The sequence below is a fragment of the Salvelinus alpinus genome, chromosome 35 (genome assembly GCF_045679555.1).
Source record: "Salvelinus alpinus chromosome 35, SLU_Salpinus.1, whole genome shotgun sequence".
Taxonomy (NCBI): domain Eukaryota; kingdom Metazoa; phylum Chordata; class Actinopteri; order Salmoniformes; family Salmonidae; genus Salvelinus; species Salvelinus alpinus.
In genome coordinates this window covers 24,169,215-24,192,714 of record NC_092120.1, presented here as the reverse complement: position 1 = coordinate 24,192,714, position 23,500 = coordinate 24,169,215, and positions in this window count along the sequence as shown.

The following is a 23,500-nucleotide window of genomic DNA, read 5'->3' as shown; positions in this document are numbered from 1 at the left end:
AATTCCTGTCTCCTTCGGCCCCCCTTCACATTAGAGTCATCAGACAAAGTTCTATTGACTGTTGACATCTAGTGGAAGCCGTAGGAAGAGAAAACTCATCAATATCTCGCTGTAATTTCAATGAGAGCTTGGTTGAAAATCTGCCACCTCAGAAACAATTCAAACAGGAAGTGGAACTTCTCAGGATTTTGCCTGCCATATGAGTTCTGTTATACTCACAGACATAATTCAAACAGTTTCAGAAACTTCAGAGTGTTTTCTATCCAATATGAGTAATAATATGCATATATTAGCAACTGGGACTGAGGAGCAGGCAGTTTACTATGGGCACCTCTGTGCACCTTTCATCCAAGCTACTCAATACTGACCCTGCAGCCATAAGAAGTTAATGACATACATTGCAATTGTTTGTTGCTGGAGCATTGCAACATATTGCTCCTCCCAGCACAGATCATGTTTTTGCATCTCAAGGGTGACACTGACATTCCTGCCCCAATCCCTAATGGTGTCCAGTGTTGTTCCTAAAACATAACATCAGTGACAGATGTGTAACGCTCGTCTTCGGGTGAAAGAGAGGAGGACCAAGGCGCAGCGTGGTAAGTGTTCATGATGATGAATTTTAATGCTAATCCAACAAACAGAACACTACAAAATACAAAACAACAAACGAAGTGAACAAACGAACGAAACAGTACCGTGTGGCGAACAAACACTGACACGGCAACAAACACCCACAACTCAAAAGTGAAACCCAGGCTACCTAAGTATGATTCTCAATCAGGGACAACGATTGACAGCTGCCACTGATTGAGAATCATACCAGGCCGAACTCAAAACCCCAACATCGAAAATCACACATAGACTACCCACTCAGCTCACGTCCTGACCAACACTAAAACAAAGAAAACACAAAAGAACTATGGTCAGAACGTGACAAGATGTGACAACATTTCTAATCAATACTGAAATTCCATGCTTAGATTATTGATACAATGGTTTACCTGGATGAGATTGTGCAATTTTTGCCATTTCCCTTTCTGCCTCTGTTGCAACTTCTGTTGCTTGGGAAAACCTCTGTGGCAGAGAGTCCACTAAAACAAAAAAAAACAGGAAATGTTAGGAACATCACTAGAGTCATCCAGCATCAAGTAAATTAATAACAATTCTAAGTGTACTAACATTGCCTCTGGCATATCTTTTTCCCATGGTGGAGAAGTGTATCAGTCAGGAGGTCAATACGATGGGACGGCGTCATTTCTTTGGTGACCCTCCCAAAGCTCCTCAGATACGACCACAGCCTCTCCATCTGCTCCCCATCTGCCAGTCCAGCACCTTCGACACTTCGGGTGTTGAATTTAATCTAGAAATAGGAAACCATGGTAAAAGGGTTATTTGGTTAAACCTTATAAAATATGAACATGAAATGTTCATGTTAAAAAATTTTGGGAGAAAACTGCTATTCAATAATGAATACTGCATTCCATCAGAGTAGGACATCAACACATACAAGTAGCACATGGTTTCTATGACAGATCTGCTAATCAAAACAGGAATTTGGTTATGAACTTTTGCAGACAAAGTTAATCAGATAATAAAAGTGATTATTTACTGTCCAATGAGGAGCATTTAATGACAGGCATATGGCCCTCAGTTAAACACCACTCTCAAGCTGCAGGCTGGTTATCTGCTTGAGTAGTGAGCAGACCACTGCAGTCTGAGGCTGGCAGGGTGTGCAAGGCAAGAGCATGTACCTGACCAATGACACTGCTTCCGACTCACACTGGCAGAGCTCTACTCGGACATCATGCACTCGGCCTGAAAGAAGAAAATAGTTAGTCATGAAAAGTTCCATTAAAAAGTTCAATGCAAGTATAAATGGTTTTCTTTGACATATCTGTGATGCGTAACGGCACAATCTGCAGTCAGGAATTCAGTTTCACCATCATTCAGGGTTGACAGCATAACCAACAAGCGTAAGAAGTTTAGGTTTGGTGCATTATAATTAGCCTTGTCCCAGCCATGACAGCCCATAGGGCAGAAGCCTATCTCCTGTTTCATTAGTGTGAGGCAACTTGATATACAAGTATACCTCTTGGACAGGACACTAGTCTATCGCAATCCCTTACCCCAAATCCATCTGCTTAATGCGGAGTGCCAAGCAGAGACGCATTAGGTCGGACTTTTTAGAGTCTTTGGTACGACTGAACTAGGGATCTAACCCGACCTTCCATTCTCAGGGCCGACACTAACCCCAAGTCCACTGAGATGACGGGTGCATTCTGCTTTAAATAAACAACATCCGCTGCAGATTGTCAGCTGTTGTAACCTTTAACCTCAGTTTTGAGTTTTCTCCTTCAATGATTTGAGGGCAATCACTTACCGAGACTGTCTTGTTCACTTTTACTATCTGTAAAACCATGTCTTCTGAGTTGTAAAGGGGTGGCCAGCAACTATTAGTTATAAGTCTCCCTTGACAACAACAACTATCCCATTGACTGTATCCAGTAATAGTTTCTTATTGTTCTATTTATGATATCATAACACAGTTACGCTACTACTTTTAAAGGCACAAGCCATAATCAGCGGTATTCACTGAGTAAACCAAACATTAAGAACAGCCTCAATTTGTTGGAGCATGGACTCTACAAGGTGTCGAAAGCGTTCCACAGGAATGCTGGCCCATGTTGCTTCCAATGATTTCCACAGTTGTGTCAAGTTGGCTGGATGTCCTTTGGGTGGTGGACCATTCTTGATACACAAGAATGAGCGTGAAAAACCAAGCAGCATTGCAGATCTTGACACAAACTGGTGCGCCTGGCACCTACTACCATAACCCGTTCAAAGTTATTTACATGTTTTGTCTTGCCCATTCAACCTCTGAATGGCACACATACACAACCAATATCTCAAATGTCCCAAGGCTTAAAAATCCATCTTTAACCTGTCTCCTCCCCTTCATCTACACTGATTGAAATGGATTTAACAGTGACATCAATAAGGGATCATATATTTCACCTGGTGAGTCTATGTCATGGAAAGAGCGGGTATTCTTAATGTTTTGATATATACTGTATACTCAGTATATATCATTTGAAAATGCAAACAACATTTCCTTGAACTTCTCGCATAATATATATATTTTTTTTTAAAGGGTTATGTAGAGTTTTGTTTGCTGTAAGACACTACTAACAAATGCTTTATTACTTAACAATGTCATCAAATACCTTCAGAGGTCTACTGTGGTAGAGTGATCACTTATGGCCATCTCTCTGCCTCCAGTGCCAATCGAAAGCAAACGGAAGGGTCCTTTTAAATTGCCCATCCTTAAGAGGAAGAGTTTTGGTTTAGAGTTTGGGCTTGGTTTCAATGATTTAGCCATGGCTAAAAAGCATGACCTGGTGAAAATAGGTACGTTGTGGGTGGAAATATGTATCCGATAGACAGAGAGAGACAGAGAGCAAATACATTTAGTTGGTCAGTTTAAGTGCAACTGCAAATAGTACAAATGCTTGATTAAGGTGATGACTGTGATCCTTTGTGGGATAAACCTCTGCGAAGGCCTGAGACACTGCCCATTTCACTTAACTTATGTTTGAGAAATTTGTTTTTTGGTCAATTGGGCTCATGATGAAACATTGTCGATGATAATTACCTGCCAGATCTCCAGGTAGTGCACAATGTTTTTGTCTTTATGGGTGGCCACCACACAGTCAGAGCAAAGTATTGTCTCAGTCCCACAGTCAGTGCACCGCGATATTATCTCTGGCTCGATCGCACACACGGAGCAGATGGATTTTACTGGGGGGGCCATGTTCTCCACAAAGATGTTGTGCAGCTGCTCCCTCATTTCTCTTCATGCAGCAACTGTTTCCCCTTTCCTCCTCTGAGCACGGACAGTCTGGGTATTACTTGTAGCTGGACCATGGTCCTCCCTTTGGGCCTGAGGAGGTTCCGAGACGGAGGTGCAGCACTGAGGGACAATGTGCCTCTTTCACCTCAGAGCCTTGCCTCTCAATGGAATTTCCTTTCCCAGGATAAAGATTTTTGTTTTGCCAAATCTGAAACAAAGACAGTTATGAAGAATCAGATGAAATAGATATAGTTGATCACAAAGTCAAGGAAAGCAAGAACCCAGAAAATTCCTGCCCACTTTCAAAAGGTATTCACCATATGCCTTTGATGTTTCACAAATCATTTGACAAGGACTATACAACATTTAGGGCAAGGATCATCAACTAGATTCAGCAGTGGGTCAACATTTTCTTGAGAGGATAGTCAGGGGACCGGAACATAAAACAAATATTTGTAGATTGCAAATTGACTTCAAGAAGCCTAAACAGATATAATATTTGACTAAAACTGTCACGCCCTGACCTTAGAGATCCTTTTTATGTCTCTATTTTGGTTTGGTCAGGGCGTGAGTTGGGGTGGGAATTCTTTGTTCTATGTTGTGTATTTCTTTGTGTTTGGCCGGGTGTGGTTCTCAATCAGAGGCAGCTGTCTATCGTTGTCTCTGATTGAGAACCATACTTAGGTAGCCCTTTTTCCACCTGTCTTTGTGGGAAGTTGACTTTGTTTAGGCCACATAGTCTTTGAGCTTCACGGTTTGTTCTTGTAGTGCTTATTGTTTTTGTTCGGCGTCATTTTTATTCAATAAAGAAAATGTATGCTTACCACGCTGCACCTTGGTCCTCTCCTTTCAACAGCCATGACAAAAACGGACATTGCCCTGCGTGGGTGCCATAGGTGTCCTTACTCTCTGTGGTCATTTAACATCCCATGGCACTTGTAAGAGTAGGGGGGTTCACCCCAGTGGCATGGCTAAATTCCCAACCTGGCCACATTCAATCATGGCCACCTAATCATCCACCTCATTCCTAATTGGCATATATCACTCCTCACCTCTCCACCTGATAGCTGATGTGTGGTGAGCGTTCTGGCACAAAAACAGTTGGGTAGCACACATTGATGATGGATGAGATGAGTTGCCCCCTACTATGTAATGCACTTTGAGTACCTCATTTGGTAGAAAAGTGCTATATAAATCCAATCAATTATTATTTATTATTTGTACATGATCACATATGTCTCTCACATTTCCAAAATTAAAATCAATTGGGAGCTGATTACCTGGTGTTTTTACATCCAACAAGAAAAATATATATGTATAATTATAATACCAACCCAAAAAATATGTATTTTTTTCACTCAGAAAACCACCCTCGGGCCAAATTCGGCTGATTTAGGGTGTATTCACTTAGAATCACTGCATCCAGTAGGTGGCAGCAACAGACCTTTTGGGTTGTAGTTGTACCCCACCGAAGAAGAAAGACCAAGCGAAAGCAAAAGGTACTTACCAGTACGTGAATCTGTGCAATAGAAACTCGTTTTCATTGCAACAAAAAAACTATAATAAATACATCACAACCCCTTACCCCATGTTACCAAGTCAGCAAATGGAAGCCTAGAATTGCTAGTTTGGGGGGGGGGGCAAGCTAACACATGCTTTCTCTACGCTGCTACTGGTGAGAAAGGACAATTTACAGAAAAAAACCACAAATTTGAACTTTGGCCTTCTATAATGAACATGCTCACTCAGTCTTAGTTGAAATTGTCCAAAATAAACATTTGAAAGAGTCGCGTATCACACAGTACAATGTGTGGTTCTGAATCACTATTCAAAGGTAACGCGTACCATATGAATGGTGTGATTGGTATGATGAATTCCTCCTTTTAATGGTGTGATTGTAGTCTAATCGGCTGTCCGGGACCTCCCGATTTACAAATTAAGCACTGTCTACCACCATCTTGCTGGCCCAAACTTGCTGTGGGCTGCTACATGCACTGTGCAGCAGTCTAGCAGCGTGATATGTTGTGCTTCTCAGATGGCGTTAGTCTGTCATCAGCTAAACATTAAACACGGGGTCTTTCCATCATTAAGCAGACTCATTTTAAATTGATACTAGGCTTGGGTGGTATACTGTGTATACTGGGGGTATTTGGAAATAGCCACGGGGTGGCTTTCAATACTGTCAATATTGTAGCTTATATTTTAAGTAAACCTGCAGTCAACTTGTGCAATAAGTTAGGAGATAAAGCAGATCGCGTTCACATTACGAAGCTTACTGTAGTTCCCCAGAACAGTCGAGCCAGTCACGTATTTGTTTATAAATAGCACAACGAGAGAAAGTGGGAACAGGTGAGTCCAGCTGTGTGTTGACAGGGGTCATATTTTTTTGTTTCAAAAGAGTGATCAGGGACATCATTCACAGAAAGTACATTAGTGCAACACATTTGGCAGGAAAATAGCTTCATTTTCATCAGATGACAACAGAAGTGCAATGTTATTTGGCTAGCAGTCACAAGTAAATTAGCTTACAATGAAAAGCAAGGTCTTTTTTGCAAAAATTATGCATGGCCATCATATTTCTAATGTTTATCTTAGAAAGAATGTAGCCCTCAACGTTTCCTAATGTTTTGCTTGAAGTTAATCTTGCATAGGCTGGCTACACCATGAAAAGTACCTGAGAACAGTAGCTACACATCAGTCAGAGTGCTGTCTGCTGATAGAATGCCTTCTCGGAATTCTCATCTGAGTGGACAAGTGCAACTGAAGCACAAAATCAGTCTGATACCGAGCAGCAATTACAATAAGAAGCATTTTAGATCTAAGTTTACAAAACGCAGCAAGATATTTCTTATGCATTTTTTTTTTCCTGTGTGAAAAACGCAGAATTCTGCATTAACCCGACCCATAAGTTTAACTTCATAGGTATCTAAGTGGCTGAATTAATAAGGTGACGGGGCATCATATTGTGTTAGCTTTCTGCCGTGTTTAATAAGTCTGTCAGCTATCTTGATTTCCTTGGGTTTTTTCTCCTCTCCGTTCTCGCCATCTGCTCATTCCCCATTTTCTCCAAGCAGAGCAGGCAGGCCTGTTGCTCTAGTGACTCCAGACTCCACACAGACACAGCGTGTACACATGCTGCTTCAGAGCCAGTAATGTTCTTCCTTCAGACAAGCATTCATCAAAACTTTGTTCATTTAAACAATGTCTCTCATTCACATTCGCTTGTAAATGTCCAAAAATGACATTCAGAGGCTCCTGGTGTACCCTCCTGTTGGTCACTATTTATCCTACCCTTAGAGTACAGTCAAGTACTGTGAAGGGTTGTGTTTGTTCTGTTCTGTTACCGCTGAGCTGATTCTAGCACCGCTGGTCTGAACTGGGCTCGTTCTGGCACCGCTGAGCTGGTTCTAGCACCGCTGGTCTGAACTGGGCTCGTTCTGGCACTGCTGTGCTGGGCTGGTTCTGTCAGCGCTGGGCTGAGCTGGAATGGTTTAGGAACCGCTGGACTGGTTCTGGCACCACTGGGGTCAGCTGGGCTGGTTCTGGCATCGCCGGTCTGGGTATAGCGCCACTGGGCTCAGACATGTTTTGTAGGTGCTGGAGATGTCGGTGTCTGGCTAAACTGAGATTAGATGGTACTCCTCTCTCTCCTTGGATAGCGGGGAAGTGAGGGGGCACTGTTGCTGGGCTGGTATGATTGTGGTACTATGCCTAACGTGGCATCCTTCAGGTCCTTGGAAAAGATTCTGACTCCCTCATGGTCCAGGTGTTGGTCGTATAAGTGCTCACATGTCAGGGTGGTGGTGGTAAGAGATGCTGACATTTGGTAGTGAGGCACAGTCTATGGAGATTTATTTTTGTTATCCTTGTGGATAATCTGCTAGGCGAGATCTTTCCTTGGTAGAAAGGTTGATATAATAATGTTTGGCCTTGGGAGCAGGGTGTGTGCAGTCTCTGACACTTTTCTCACAACTTCAGCCACTCTTTCTCCTTTTGTGTGCAGGTCATTTGTCCCAGTATGTATGACAAGATTGTCAGGATTTTACAGCTTGGCTTGATAGAGCAGATGTAGTACATATGTCAGTAGTAGGACACCAGAATGTAGCTGTCTGGTGTCTGGGGAATAGCCTCCAATCTTCTAGATACTTTGCGTTAGTCTATCAGAAATGCAGTTTTTCTGAGGTCTCCTGGGTTGAACTCGATTCTGTCCCCTGTCCTCTGGAGGTGTATTCGGCTGAACATGGTCAGACTGCTGGGTGGTTAGCAAGGTAGGGTAGGCTGGGAGGTTGGCAGGTCAGGGTAGGCTGTGGCAGGCTCGGAGGTTGACAGGTCAGGGTGGACCCTATGAGGCTTAGAGGCTTGTAGTAGATGGGGTGAAGGCTGCACTGGGCTCAAGGGTATCTATGCTTCCACCTGGCTGATGGGACTGCTCTGTTGACGGCATGGTTAGAAGCTGCTGACCGAGGGCATCGATGTCCCTCTCTCTGCTGCAGCTCCACCTTTACCACACACAGCTCCTCTTGGAGGGCATTATTGGACTGCGTCATTTGTTCATTGTTCTGTCTTAACTGTCCTATTGAAGCACAGCTCTCCTCCTGGAAATGCCGGAATTATTCTATCAGCGTCTGGACATTGTGTCACACTCTTGTTGTTTGCTCTCCCTTGTTTCGTCTCTCTCTCTCTCTCTCTCTCTCACGCATATGCACACACACGATAACAGGCAGAGAGCAGTGGAAAATACTGTCTATTGAAATTCATATGAGGACGCATGCATATTCCTTTGACCCTTTGGCGTTGGGGCATTAGTCATTTGGACTGCGGAAACCATGAATAAAGAACGCTATGGGTGAATGGGTGCGAGGCCAGCGAGACAGGCTGGTTGGCTAAATACAGCTGACAGTTTGACGTCTCTCTCACAAGCAGCTAGGGAGGAGGTATGGGGTGAGGCAGCACCCTTTAGTGTTGGCATATCATATTCTCCACATAACTTTGACTATTTTCCAATCTTAAGTGTTGCCTTTGGCTCCCAGAGGTATGGAATTTCAAGGGCCAGACTCTGTTGATGTTCAGGGGGGGGGTCAGAGTGCATAATTTTTTTTAGACAATGACAGGGGGCACGGCTGACAGATATGTAATGGTTTCATAGGAAGGCTATGATCTTATAGTGGTGAGCCTGGAGCAGTATACAAAACACATTTATAGGGATAGGATACTATTTCAGACTCAGCTTTTTGCAGGTTAAACATACAGGGGAGGCCACACTGAAAATGTATCTGCCTAATCTTCTATTCCCACGTATGTGTATAATGCACCTGAACTCCCTTGAGGGAATTGGTCTCTAAATGCTGTGTAGAAATACCAGGTGTTATGACCACATACTGTCACGGTGTCACTGTATCGTACAATCTAATGGATACAATACGTTACAGACAACATAACAATTGCTATTACGTTTTTCCACAACACCACAAAATGGATTTGCATTTACACAAGCCTTCCTTGAGAAAGGCCAAAACCTAGGAAGAAACCTAGAGAGGAACCAGGCTATGAGGGGTGGCCAGTCCTCTTCTGGCTGTGCCGGGTGGAGATTATAACAGAACATGGCTAAGATGTTCAAATGTTCATAAATGACCAGCATGGTCAAATAATAATAATCACAGTAGTTGTTTAGGGTGCAACAAGTCAGCACCTCAGGAGTAAATGTCAGTTGGCTTTTCATAGACGATCATCTCTACCGCTCCTGCTGTCTCTAGAGAGTTGAAAACAGCAGGTCTGGGACAGGTAGCACGTCCTGTGAACAGGTCAGGGTTCCATAGCCGCAGGCAGAACAGTTGAAACTGGAGCAGCAGCACGGCCAGGTGCTTGATTTGTATAACACTTTTTTGGTTAATACTTGATTCCATATGTGTTATTTCATAGTTTTGATGTCATCACTATTATTCTACAATGTAGGAAATAGTAAAAATAAAGATAAAACCCTTGAATGAGTAGGTATTCTAAAACCTTTGACCGGTAGTGTGTATATATTTACACAAAAAAATATATGGGGGATTGGAAATAATGCAGACAATTACATTGATAGAAGCCACAATCTATCTGCAATATTAAAGCTGATCTACCCCTTGAAAAAAACAATTGAAAGAGAGAAAGTGTGCGTTTGAGTGTTTCGGAGAGGATAGTATTTCAAGTGATAAAAGTTTTCAAGTTTCAGCAGATCATGACAATCTTGTCAAGTTACTCAGCTTTGCACCTAAAAAGAGATTTGCTTTGCTGTTTTTAGGTGGAATGCAAAAAACTAGGTAGTTTTTCCTAGCCACCGTGCTTCTACACCTGCATTGCTTGCTATTTGGGGTTTTAGGCTGGGTTTCTGTACAGCACTTTGAGATATCAGCTGATGTAAGAAGGGCCATATAAATAAATTTGATTTTGATTTGATGACAGCTTTGCACACTCTTGGCATTCTCTCAACCAGCTTCACCTGGAATGTTTTTCCAACAGTCTTGAAAGAGTTCACTCTGTGGTCCGACTCATCCCCAAACCATCTCAATTTGATTGAGGTCGGGGGATTTTTTTAAATGTTACATTTATTTATACAGGTTTTTTCTCATTGAGATAATATCTCTTTTCCAAGAGAGAACTGGTCCAATAGCAGCAGGGGGAACAACGTTTCAGACAAAACAACTTACATACATTAACACAACACTAAACAAAACTATTAACACACAGTACAACAATTATATATTACATTAAAAACACAAACATCTTGACTAAAAACAGCTGGCCTAAAAACAATTACACTCTTCTATGATATGTACATCGATCAAGTGTTTAAACTCCACCAACGAAACTAGATCATCACATTTTAATATGTTCAGGAGAGAATTCCAGGACTACGGTGCTAAATAACTAAAACTATTTCTACCATGACCTGTTCTAATTTTTGGTACTGTTAGAAGTAAATCAGAATGGGACCGTAATTGATATTTATTTACTGACCTGACTAAAAAAGAACAGAGATAAAATGGCATTTTACCCAATATGGCCTTATAAATCAGTGTATACCAGTGTTTAAGCCTACGCAAGGTCAATGACGACCAGCCAACAGCGCTGTAGAGATCACAATGATGTGTTAGACATTTCTGATTTGTAATGAACCTGAGGGCTGCATGATACACTGAATCAAGTGCTCTCAGGGTAGTGGCTGAGGCCTGCCTGGAGGCTAGGTCATCTGATGCAGCACTCCATCACTCTCCTTCATGGTAAAATAGCCATTGCACAGCCTGAAGGTGTGTTGGGTCATTGTCCTGTTGAAAAACAAATGATAGTCCCACTAAGCCCAAACCAGATGGGATGGTGTATCGCTGCAGAATGCTGTGGTAGCCATGCTGTTTAAGTGTGCCTTGAATTCTAAATACATCACAGACATTGTCACCAGCAAAGCACAACCACACTATCACACCTCCTCCTCTATAATTCATGGTGGGAACCACACATGTGGAGATCATCCGTTCACCTACTCTGCGTCTCACAAAGACACGGCGGATGGAACCAAAAATCTCCAATTTGGACTCATAAGACCAAATGACAGATTTCCACCAGTCTAAGGTCCATTGCTCGCATTTCTTGGCCCAAGCAAGTCTCTTATTATTAGTATTGTGTCCTTTAGTAGTGGTTTCTTTGCAGCAATTTGACCATGAAGGCCTGATTCACACAGTCTCCTCTGAACAGTTGATGTTGAGATGTGTATGTTTTTTATTTATTTTTATTTTATTATTTTTTATATATATATTTTTTTTTTTTTTTTTTTTTTTAGGGGTGGAGATGTGTATGTTACTTGAACTCTGTGAAGCATTTATTTGGGCTGCAATTTCTTAGGCTGTTACTCTAATGAACATATCCTCTGCAGCAGAGGTAACTCTGGGTTTTCCTTGCCTGTGGCGGTCCTCATGAGACCCAGTTTCATCATAGCACTTGATGGTTTTTGTGACTGCTCTTGAAGAAACTTTCAAAGTTCTTGAAATGTTCTGGATTGACTGACCTTCATGTCTTAAAGTAATGATGGACTGTTGTTTCTCTTTGCTTATTTGAGCTGTTCTTGCCATAATATGGACTTGGTCTTTTACCAAATAGGGCTATCTTCTGTATACCACCCCTACCTTGTCACAACACAACTGATTGGCTCAAGGAAAGAAATTCCACAAATGAACTTTTACCAAGGCACACCTGTTAATTGAAATGCATTCCAGGTGACTACGTCATGAAGCTGGTTGAGAGAGTGCCAAGCTGTCATCAAGGCAAAGAGTGGCTACTTTGAAGAATCTCAAATATAAAATATATTTTGATTTGTTTAACACTTTTTTTGTTACTACATGATTCCATATGTGTTATTTCATTCTACACTGTAGAAATAGTAAAAATAAAGAAAAACCATGAATGAGTAGGTGTTCTAAAACTTTTGACCGGTAGTGTGTATATATGTATATGTGTGGGCTCCCGAGAGGTGCAGCTGTCTAAGGCACTGCATCCCAGTGCTAGAGGCGTCACTACAAACACCCTGGTTCGAATCCAGGCTGTATCACAAACCGGTCCCTCAAATTTTTAGATGGTCCCTCAAATTTTTCTACTGCATCTGGACCTTGTTTCAGAACTCTACCCATAATGCGCTATTTTATGGAAGCATGGTAACCCAAGCAATGAAAGAACAAGGCTAACTCGATGCCTGTTCAAAGTTTACCATCTAACGCCCCTTTCCTGGCTAACCTGTGCAGGAGTGAGCTAGCTGCACGACAAACTGATAGTAAATTAACAGGAATATGTGTTGACATAAACCGTAGATAGTGTATGCATTGACATGTATGCAGACTATAATACGTTTTTGTTGAAATAGTTGACCGCAATTCAAAGACATATGACCTTAGTTGTAGAACCTGGTACATTTTCTGGGAGAGACAGGGAGCTGGCAGCTTGTGTTCCCCTTACAATCATTGGGCCTTTCTGACGTGACCTTAGGATTTTCCGTAGATGTGGGCAAATATTGTTGAATTTCTACTCTATGGTAGATTTGAGAGTACTTCAAATTTTAACTTTTTTTCATTAGTGTTCCATGAATATACACTTGAAGTCACAAGTTTACATACACTTATGTTGGAGTCATTGAAACTAATTTTTCAACCACTTACAGACAGATTATTTCACTTATAATTAAATTATAATTCCAGTAGGTCAGAAGTTTACATACACTAACTTGACTGTGCCTTTAAACAGCTTGGAAAATTCCAGAAAATGATGTCATGGCTTTAGAAGCTTCTGATAGGCTATTAGACATCATTTGAGTCAATTGGAGGTGTATCTGTGGATGTCTTTCAAGGCCTACCTTCAAACTCAGTGCCTCTTTGCTTGACATCATGGGAAAATCAAAATAAATCAGCCAAGACCTCAGAAAGACAATTGTAGACCATCACAAGTCTGCATCATCCTTGGGAGCGATTTCCAAACGTCTGAAGGTACCACGTTCATCTGTACAAACAATAGTACGCAAGAATAAACACCATGGGACCACGCAGCCGTCATACCGCTCAGGAAGGAGACGCGTTCTGTCTCCTAGAGATGAACGTACTTTGGTGCGAAAAGTGCAAATCAATCCCAGAACAACAGCAAAGGACCTTGTGAAGATGCTGGAGAAAACAGGTACAAAAGTATCTATATCCACAGTAAAACGAGTCCTATATCAACATAACCTGAAAGGCCTCTCAGCAAGGAAGAAGCCACTGCTCCAAAACCGCCATATAAAAGCCAGACTACGGTTTGCAATTGCACATGGGGACAAAGAAAATACTTTTTGGTGAAATGTCCTCTGGTCTGATGAAACAAAAATAGAACTGTTTGACCATAATGACCATCATTATGTTTGGAGGATAAAGGTGGAAGCTTGCAAGCCGAAGAACACCATCCCAACCGTGAAGCACGGGGGTGGCAGCATCATGTTGTGGGGGTGCTTTGCTGCAGGAGGGACTGGTGCACCTCAAAAAATAGATGGCATAATGAGGCAGAAAAATTATGTGGATATTTTGAAGCAACATTACAAGACATCCGTCAGGAAGTTAAAGCATGGTCGCAAATGAGTCTTCCAAATTTGAATGACCCCAAGCATACTTCCAAAGTTGTGGCAAAATGGCTTAAGTTCTCGAAGTCAAGGTATTGGAGTGGCCATCACAAAGCCCTGACCTCAATCCTATAGAAGATTTGTGGGCAGAACTGAAAAAGCGTGTGCGAGCAGGGTGGCCTACAAACCTGACTCAGTTACACCAGCTCTGTCAGGAGGAATGGGCCAAGATTCAGCCAACTTATTGTGGGAAGCTTGTGGAAGGCTACCCGAAACATTTGACCCAAGTTCAACAATTTAAAGGCAATGCTACCAAATCCTAATTGAGTGTATGTAAACTTCTGACCCACTGGGAATATTATGAAAGAAATAAAAGCTGAAATAAATCATTTTCTACTTTTATTCTTTAAAATAAAGTGGTGATCCTAACTGACCTAAGACAGGGAATTTTTAATAGGATTAAATGTCAGGAATTGTTAAAAAATGTATTTGGCTAAGGTGTATGTAAACTTCCGACTTCAACTACATACTAAATGACAGCTTGACTGTGCTAGCTTGCCTTTAAGCACTTAAAAAGTGAATACTGTTCTTTGATTTCAATGAATGCGTTATCTACATTTTTGCAGTGTCATGACACATACTTCTACATTTAGCCGTTTCCTTTTCTTTTTTTTTATCATTTTCACTGTATTTGTGTTTGTATTCAGCAGCTGTTTTAATTTAAAATTACAATGTTGAAGAAATTGAATAGGACTCTATGGGAGCATTTGGGGTTTAAAGGTCTTTCATAAAATTAGTATCAAGACGAAACATCATAGCTGGGAATAGCATGTAACCCTGGACTGAATACAGTTTAAGTGGTGAAAATAGTTTAAATCGTTTTTAAGGAGCAAAGAAAGTGGGCGGAAGAGGAATAATAATATTAAGTATGAAGAATAACAAGTATTCTTGCTTTCAGCAAGCACACTAATAAGTATGCCGGATAATATTAGTGTTTTTGCTTTCAGCATGCACATTTACTATAATACCTCCATGAGATTACCTACTTTCCTTTCTGCATGAAGATAGCCAAGCCAATGAGGCAGTAGTCCACACAGGCAGCACATTTCTTCACAATTTCCAGATGGAAATTCCAGATTTCCACCCTCGTCTGAATTAGAGTTTATTGTGATAAATTGCAGGCCACACTACTTGCCTAGAGAGTTTTCAGCTATACTTTTCGTGGCTGTTTATTTACTACCACAGACACTAAGACCGCACTCAGACAGCTGTATAAGGAAATAAGCAAACAGGAAACCACTCACCCAGAGGCGGCGCTCCTAGCGGCCAGAGACTTTAATGCAGGGAAACTTAAATCAGTTCTACCACATTTCCATCAATATATTAAATGTGTACCCAGAGGGAAAACAATTCTAGATCACCTGTACTCCACACACAGAGACGCGTACAAAGCTCTCCCTCGCCCTCCATTTGGTAAATCCGACCACAACTCTATCCTCCTGATTCCTGCTTACAAGCAAAAATTAAAGCAGGAAGCACCAGTGACTCGGTCTATAAAAAAGTGGTCAGATGAAGCGGATGCTAAACTACAGGACTGTTTTGCTATCACAGACTGGAATATGTTCCCGAGATTCTTCCAATGGCATTGAGTAGTACACCACATCGGTCATTGGCTTTATCAATAAGTGCATCGAGGACGTCGTTCCCACAGTGACTGTACGTACATACCCCAACCAGAAGCCATGGATTACAGGCAACATTTGCACTGAGCTAAAGGGTAGAGCTGCCGCTTTCAAGGGTACGGGACTCTAACCCGAAGCTTACAAGAAATTCTGCTCTGCCCTGCAACGAACCATCAAACAGGCAAAGCATCAATACAGGGCTAAGATTGAATCATACTACATCGGCTTCGACGCTCATCTTATGTGGCAGGGCTTGCAAACTATTACAGACTACAAAAGTTAGCACAGCCGCGAGCTGCCCAGTGAGACGAGCCTACCAAACGAGATAAATCCCTTCTATGCTCGCTTCGATGCAAGCAACACTGAGGCATGCACGAGAGCATCAGCTGTTCCGGACGACTGTGTGATCACACTCTCCGTAGCCGACGTGAGTAAGACCTTTAAACAGGTCAACATACACAACGCTGCGGGGCCAGATGAATTACCAGGGCGTGTGCTCCGGGCATGTGCTGACCAACTTCAACATGTCCCTGATTGAGTCTGTTATACCAACATGTTTCAAGCAGACCACCATAGTCCCTGTGCCCAAGAACACAAAGGCAACCTGCCTAAATGACTACAGACCCGTAGCACTCACGTCCGTAGCCATGAAGTGCTTTGAAAAGTTGGTAATGGCTCACATCGACACCATTATTCCAGAAACCCTAGACCCACTCCAATTTAAATACCACCCAAACAGATCCACAGATGATGCAATCTCTATTGCACTCCACACTGCCCTTTCCCACGTGCACAAAAGGAACACGTATGTGAGAATACTATTCATTGACTACAGCTCAGCGTTCAACACCATAGTACCCTCAAAGCTCATCACTAAGCTAAGGATCCTGGGACTAAACACCTCCCTCTCCAACTGGGTCCTGGACTTCCTAACGGGCCACCCCCAGGTGGTGAGGGTAGGTAGCAACACATCTGCCACGCTGATCCTCAACACTGGAGCTCCCCAGGGGTGCGTGCTCAGTCCCCTCCTGTACTCCCTGTTCACCCACGACTGCATGGCCAGGCACGACTCCAACACCATCATTAAGTTTGCAGACGACACAACAGTGGTAGGCCTGATCACCGACGACGACGAGACAGCCTGTAGGTTGGAGATCAGAGACCTGGCCGGGTGGTGCCAGAATAACAACCTAACCCTCAACGTACCAAGACTAAGGAGATGATTGTGGACTACAGGAAAAGGAGGACCGAGCACGCCCCATTCTCATCGACGGGGCTGTAGTGGAGCAGGTTGAGAGATTCAAGTTCCTTGGTGTCCGCATTAACAACAAACTAGAATGGTCCAAACACACCAAGACAGTCGTGAAGAGGGTACGACAAAGCCTATTCCCCCTCAGGAAACTAAAAAGATTTGGCATGGGTCCTGAGATCCTCAAAAGGTTCTACAGCTGCAACATCAAGAGCATTCTGACTGGTTGCATCACTGCCTGGTACGGCAATTGCTCGGCCTCTGACCGCAAGGCACTACAAAGGGTAGTACGTACGGCCCAGTACACCACTGGGGCTAAGCTACCTGCCATCCAGGACCTCTACACCAGGCGGTGTCAGAGGAAGGCCCTAAAAATTGTCAAAGACCCCAGCCACCCCAGTCATAGACTGTTCTCTCTACTACAGCATGGCAAGCGGTACCGGAGTGCCAAGTCTAGGACAAAAAGGCTTCTCAACAGTTTTTACCCCCAAGCCATAAGACTCCTGAACAGGTAATCAGATGGCTACCCGGACTATTTGCATTGTGAGCCCCCCCCCCCCCAACCCCTCTTTTACGCTGCTGCTACTCTCTCTTTATCATATATGCATAGTCACTTTAACCATATCTACATGTACATCCTACCTCAATCAGTCTGACTAACCGTTGTCTGTATGTAGCCTCGCTACTTTTATAGCCTCGCTACTGTTTTCAACTGTCTTTATACTGTTGTTTTTATTTATTTACTTACCTATTGTTCACCTAATACTTTTTTTTGCACTATTTGTTAGAACCTGTAAGTAAGCATTTCACTGTAGGATCTACACCTGTTGTGGTCGGCGCACGTGACAAATAAACTTTGATTTGATTTGACATGTATGTCATTAATGTTAGCTCTCTGTGTACTTTTAAGGGCCAGCCATGCTGCCCTGTTCTGAGCCAACTGCAATTTTCCCAAGTCCCTCTTTGTTGCACCTGACCACACTACTGAACAGTAGTCCAGGTGCGACATTCAACAAGCATATCACTTACACAAATGACTGATGATTGGCTGAGAGAAAATGATAAAATTATTGTGGGGGCTGTCTTGTTAGACTTCAGTGCAGCTTTTGACATTATTAATCATAGTCTGCTGCTGGAAAAAAAGTACTGCCAGTGACTGGCTGACCACCAATGTTAACATGGATCCTAGGGCCTTTAAGAGATAGGGGCCAATCCTTTAACCTCTCTAGGGTATGTGGGATGGTAGCGTCTCACCTCGTCAACAGCCAGTGAAACTGCAGGGCCAAATTCAAAACAACAGAAATCCCATAATTAAAATTCCTCAAACATACAAGTATTTTACACCATTTTAAAGACACACTTGTTGTAAATCCAGCCACAGTGTCCGATTTCAAAAAGGCTTTACAACGAAAGCACACCAAACGATTATGTAAGGTCAGAGCCAAGTCACAGAAAAACACAGCCATTTTTCCAGCCAAAGAGATGAGTCACAAAAAACAGAAATATAGATAAAATGTATCACTAACCTTTGATGATCTTCATCAGGTGACACTCATAGGACTTCATGTTACACAATACATGTATGTTTTGTTCGGTGAAGTTCATATTTATATCCAAAAATCTGAGTTTACATTGGCGCGTTATGTTCAGTAGTTCCAAAACATCCGGTGATTTTGCAGAGAGCCACATCAATTTACAGAAATACTCATAATAAACATTGCTAAAAGATACAACTGTTATGCATACAATTTTAGATCCACTTCTCCTTAATGCAACCACTGTGTCAGATTTCAAAAAATCTTTCCGGAAAAAGCACACCATGCAATAATCTGAGTACAGCGCTAAGAGACCATCACAACCCAAACATATATCCCCCATGTTGTGTAGTCAACAGAAGTCAGAAATAGCATTATAAATATTCACTTACCTTTGATGATCTTCATCAGAATGCACTCCCAGGAATCCCAGTTCCACAATAAATGTTTGTTTTGTTCAATGAAGTCCATCATTTATGTCCAAATACCTCCTTTTTGTTCGTGCGTTTAGCCCAGTAATCAAAATTCATGACGCGCAATCACTAGGTGCAGACGAAAAGTCTAAAAGTACCGTTACAGTCCGTAGAAATATGCCAAACGATGTACAGAATCAATCTTTAGGATGTTTTTGACATATATCTTCAATAATGTTCCAACCGGAGAATTCCTTTGTCTTCAGAAATGAAATGGAATGTAAGCTAACTCTCTCACGTGAAAGCGCCTGGTCAGTTCGTGGCTCTCTGGCAGACCTCTGACTCATTCCCCTCTCATTCGCTTCCACTTCACAGTAGAAGCCTCAAACAAGGTTCTAAAGACTGTTGACATCTAGTGGAAGCCTTGGGAAGTGCAATATGACCCCAGTTCCACTGTATCTTGGAAAGGAAAAGAGTTGAAAAACTACAAACCTCAGATTTCCAGCTTCCTGGTTGGATTATTTTCGCAGGTTTTTGCCTGCCATATGAGTTCTGTTATACTCACAGACATCATTCAAACAGTTTTAGAAACTTCAGAGTGTTTTCTATCAAAATCTACTAATAATATGCATATCCTAGCATCTGGACCTGAGTAGCAGGCAGTTTACTCTGGGCACGCTTTTCATCCGGATGTGAAAATACTGCCCCCTACCCAAGAGAGGTTAAAAAGAGCACATGGTGCCACCTACAGTACAGAGCCAGATTCGCAGCCAACAGCATTTTGAACGCCTTCCCCTCAGTTGTACTGCATCTAGTTATATATATTGTTATATATATATAAAAAATTCTTGCAAATCTTAATTTATTCCCACAATTGACTAATTATATGCGTAATAATATAACTTCTTGAGAATACAGGGGGTGCTATTTTCCCATTAGCATAATTTGCTCTACAGATTAAACTGCCTCTTATTCAATTATTGCTCTTACTATATGCATATAAATAATACCATTGGAAAGAAAACAATCTCTAGTTTCTAAAACCGTTTCAATTTTGTCTCTGAGTGATACAGAAGTCATTTGACAGCACTTTCCATGACCAAGAAGAAAAAAGCAAGATGTGTATGCCAGCTTCAACGCTCTGCCTATATATGGTCGTGCCCCCTATGACCCGAAACACACCTCATTGGCCTTCCTCTGGGTGTCAAGAGGACGTCAGAGGAAAAATATCTTGTTTATCTGGGACTGACGTGAAATGAGAGCTAATTCTTTGGCGTGACCGACAACTTCCGGTTGTCTAAATCGTGCGACTTGTAGCTGCGATTGTCTTCTGTTGTGCGGCCATTATGGATAAAAACTATCTCCGTCTCGAAGTTTGTTTGATACATGTGACCAGATCATCGTAATGTATGTTTTTTCAATATAGTTTAATCAGATTATTTGAATTTTTTCGGGAGTTTTGTGGTGTTCCGTTGTCTGAATTTATTTACGTTTGAGAGATCCGTGCCACTCGACCAGTACCTGTGCTAAATGGAGTGGGAAAGGAACAATTCTGAACGGAACCAACGACTCATCTTGACAAAGGACACTTTGATCAACATTCTGATGAAAGATCAGCCATAGTAAGACCCAATTTACGATGTTATATCATATCTGTTGTGCATGTGAACTGGCCGTGGGCGCCTAGCCGAATCTGCCTGGTATAGCTATGCTAATTTAGCGCTACATTTTGTTTTCGTTATAAAACATTTCATAAATCTGAAATATTGTTTGGATTCACCAGATGTTGGGCTTTCAATATCTGTACGCTGTGTATTTTTCTGAAATGTTTTAAGATGAGTAATTCGTTATATGACGTTGGTCTTTGTAATTGTTCTGGCTGGGTCAGCACTATTTCAGATTGCAGCTGCAATGTAGAACTGTGATTTATACCTGAAAAATGCAAATTTTTCCCAAAAAAAACTATGCTATACCATAAATATGTTATCAGACTGTCATCTTATGAAGTTGTTTCTTGGTTAGTGGCTATATATATTTTTATTTAGTCGAATTAGTGATAGCTACTGACGCAGGAAAAAGCTGTTGGGAGTAAAAATATCGTGTCCTTTGCTAACGTGGTTAGCTAATAGATTTACATATTGTGTCTTCCCTGTAAAACATTTTAAAAATCTGAAATGGTGGCTTTATTCACAAGACCTGTATCTTTCATCTGGTGTCTTGGACTTGTGATTTAATGATATTTAGATGCTACAAGTTACTTGTGACGCTATGCTAGCTATGCTACTCAGTGTGGGGGGGGGTGGGGGGGGGTGCTACCGGATCAGGGTTGGTGACTCGTGAGAAGATAAGCACTTCTACGAAGGATTGTTACCTATAACAAGGGCTGGCAGTAGAAATTCAAAAACGTTTTTTTACAGACACACACACACACACACACACACACACACACACACACACACACACACACACACACACACACACACACACACGTCAACATTTGTTCCATCCTCAGAGCCCAACTCAAATGAAGACTTGATGTGTGAATGTGTATACAGTTTGGCTGTTTAAGAAGGCATTCCAACAATTTGATTAACAAATATCTAGTCCAAGCTGATGGCGCTTGGATAAGAAATCCTTGTATATTATGCTCACCCATCCAGGGGCTTTGGCATTTGGACCTACCCTGCCAATCAGGCTCAGACTCTTAAGGGGGCCGTGCTGCTTTAGCGGGTCTCTGACCACATTCACCTTTCTGTCTTGTCTGCGTTGGCTACTTGCAGTGAGCCTATAAAACGGATAAGGACTTCTTCTTAGTGGGTGGGTCACTCAGGTGGGAGTCTAAGATATAGGGTTGGCACCGTTCCATCATGATAGGACAAAAAATAAACTAGATATTTGTGATTTTATTTTTAAAAGAATATCCCATATCTGGGCAAAAGTGAATACTCTCTCTGTCACAACTCCTGCTCGCAGACACACATCGACTCTGGCATTTGCAACCATTTTCCTTACTCACACACTTTCTAGCACACTCGCTTAGGCACATGAGGTTCACACCTCATAAAGCCGCTCACACATTAAGCTTTGTGATTTCCTCTTCCAATTAGCTGAACACATTATCTACTAAATCTGTAGCTTCTACAGGAAAGACTATTCTACAGGCACTCTGACAGTGGTTCAATCTTGCGGTTATGGGTCATTGTCTTCTTCGCATCAGGAATTTAATTTGCCGGAACATTTTAAAATCCTGTTTGTCTGCTTCATGTGCTCCAAAGGGAACCAGAGAGGGAAAAGCTCATCTCTGTATTAAAGCCAAAAATAAAATGAAAGGAGTTTGTGGTATTGTTTTCATACCTCCAGTATGCTTGTTCACCGGACGCTGCTGTGACAGGTGTAAGAGGTTTGCTCATCATCCTGTGGCTGTCCAGAGGAGGTCTCCATCCTAGTCTAGATATGACCTGGAGCCAGTGAGGGGCCCGGTGACTGTGACATTAGCCCCTGATCAGGTCTGTCATCTCATCTGAGCCAGTTCCACACACAGCCAGGGGCCAGCCACACCTGGGGCACCCAGCCTCACAGGCTCACCGTCATCAACCAATCCCGACAGTCACAATATGCTGATGGAACACGGGAGCTTTGTTTATTATCTCCTGGGTCAGCTGAAGCAGCATACTGAAGTCAGTACAGACAACTCTCAGGTCGGTCTACAGCTTTGTCAGCTAAAACATACACCTCATATTCAATCGATATTTTTAGCTACTGGGGAGTATGGTGCAATTGACATTTGTAGCAAATGGACATATGGTGCATTTATCAGTTGCTAGCTATGTTACAGTAAAATATAATATATAATATATGCCATTTAGCAGACACTTTTTTCCAAAGCGACTTACAGTCATGCTTGCATACATTTTACGTATGGGTGGTCCTGGGAATTGAACCCACTACTGAGTTATGATAGAATCCATGGAAAGTTTCTATTGTATTCTATTGACATGCATTTATTCATATTACTCACCTCATTGCAGTGAGAGGCAGGTTAATGTGGGGGATAATGTTTATCCCACGTGTTACTGTGGGATGGATAAATCATTCTCAAATTTTGTGAAACTATTACCCTATTTGTGGAGAGACTCGGGTATATTTCTCTTCATGTAAAGAGGTCTGTAATAATGGACATACGACAGAGTCAATACATCCCCATTTCAGTATCCTCAATGAGCAGCATAATATTTGGTTCAATAATATAAAGTCCATATACCATAGACAGTCAAAAACCTGATTAGCTAAGTTACTCCTACCCTGAACACCAAAACCTCTGTATTCACCTGCCAAATTATACATCATGTCTGGCTGGAGAAGTCGAGTGTAATTTCGACCAGCAGGTCTGGATAACAGAGCCTGCTGGGAGAGGTTAAAGGTCAGGCTATGTAATAACATCTCTATCACACCCGAGCAGCGAGGGGACCTGGCTGAGTCACCAGAGATGATTGCTGGGGCTGGCTGGTTGACTGTCTGATTCACTCCTCTGAGGACTCTCCCATCCCATCTCCATAACAGGTCTATTCCTCAGACAGCCTCTCCATCTTCTCTATTGCAACGAGTATTTGAACTGAAAATTATTTCTGCTCTTACTTGGATCAATTGCACTGAGTAAAAGTGGGTGTCT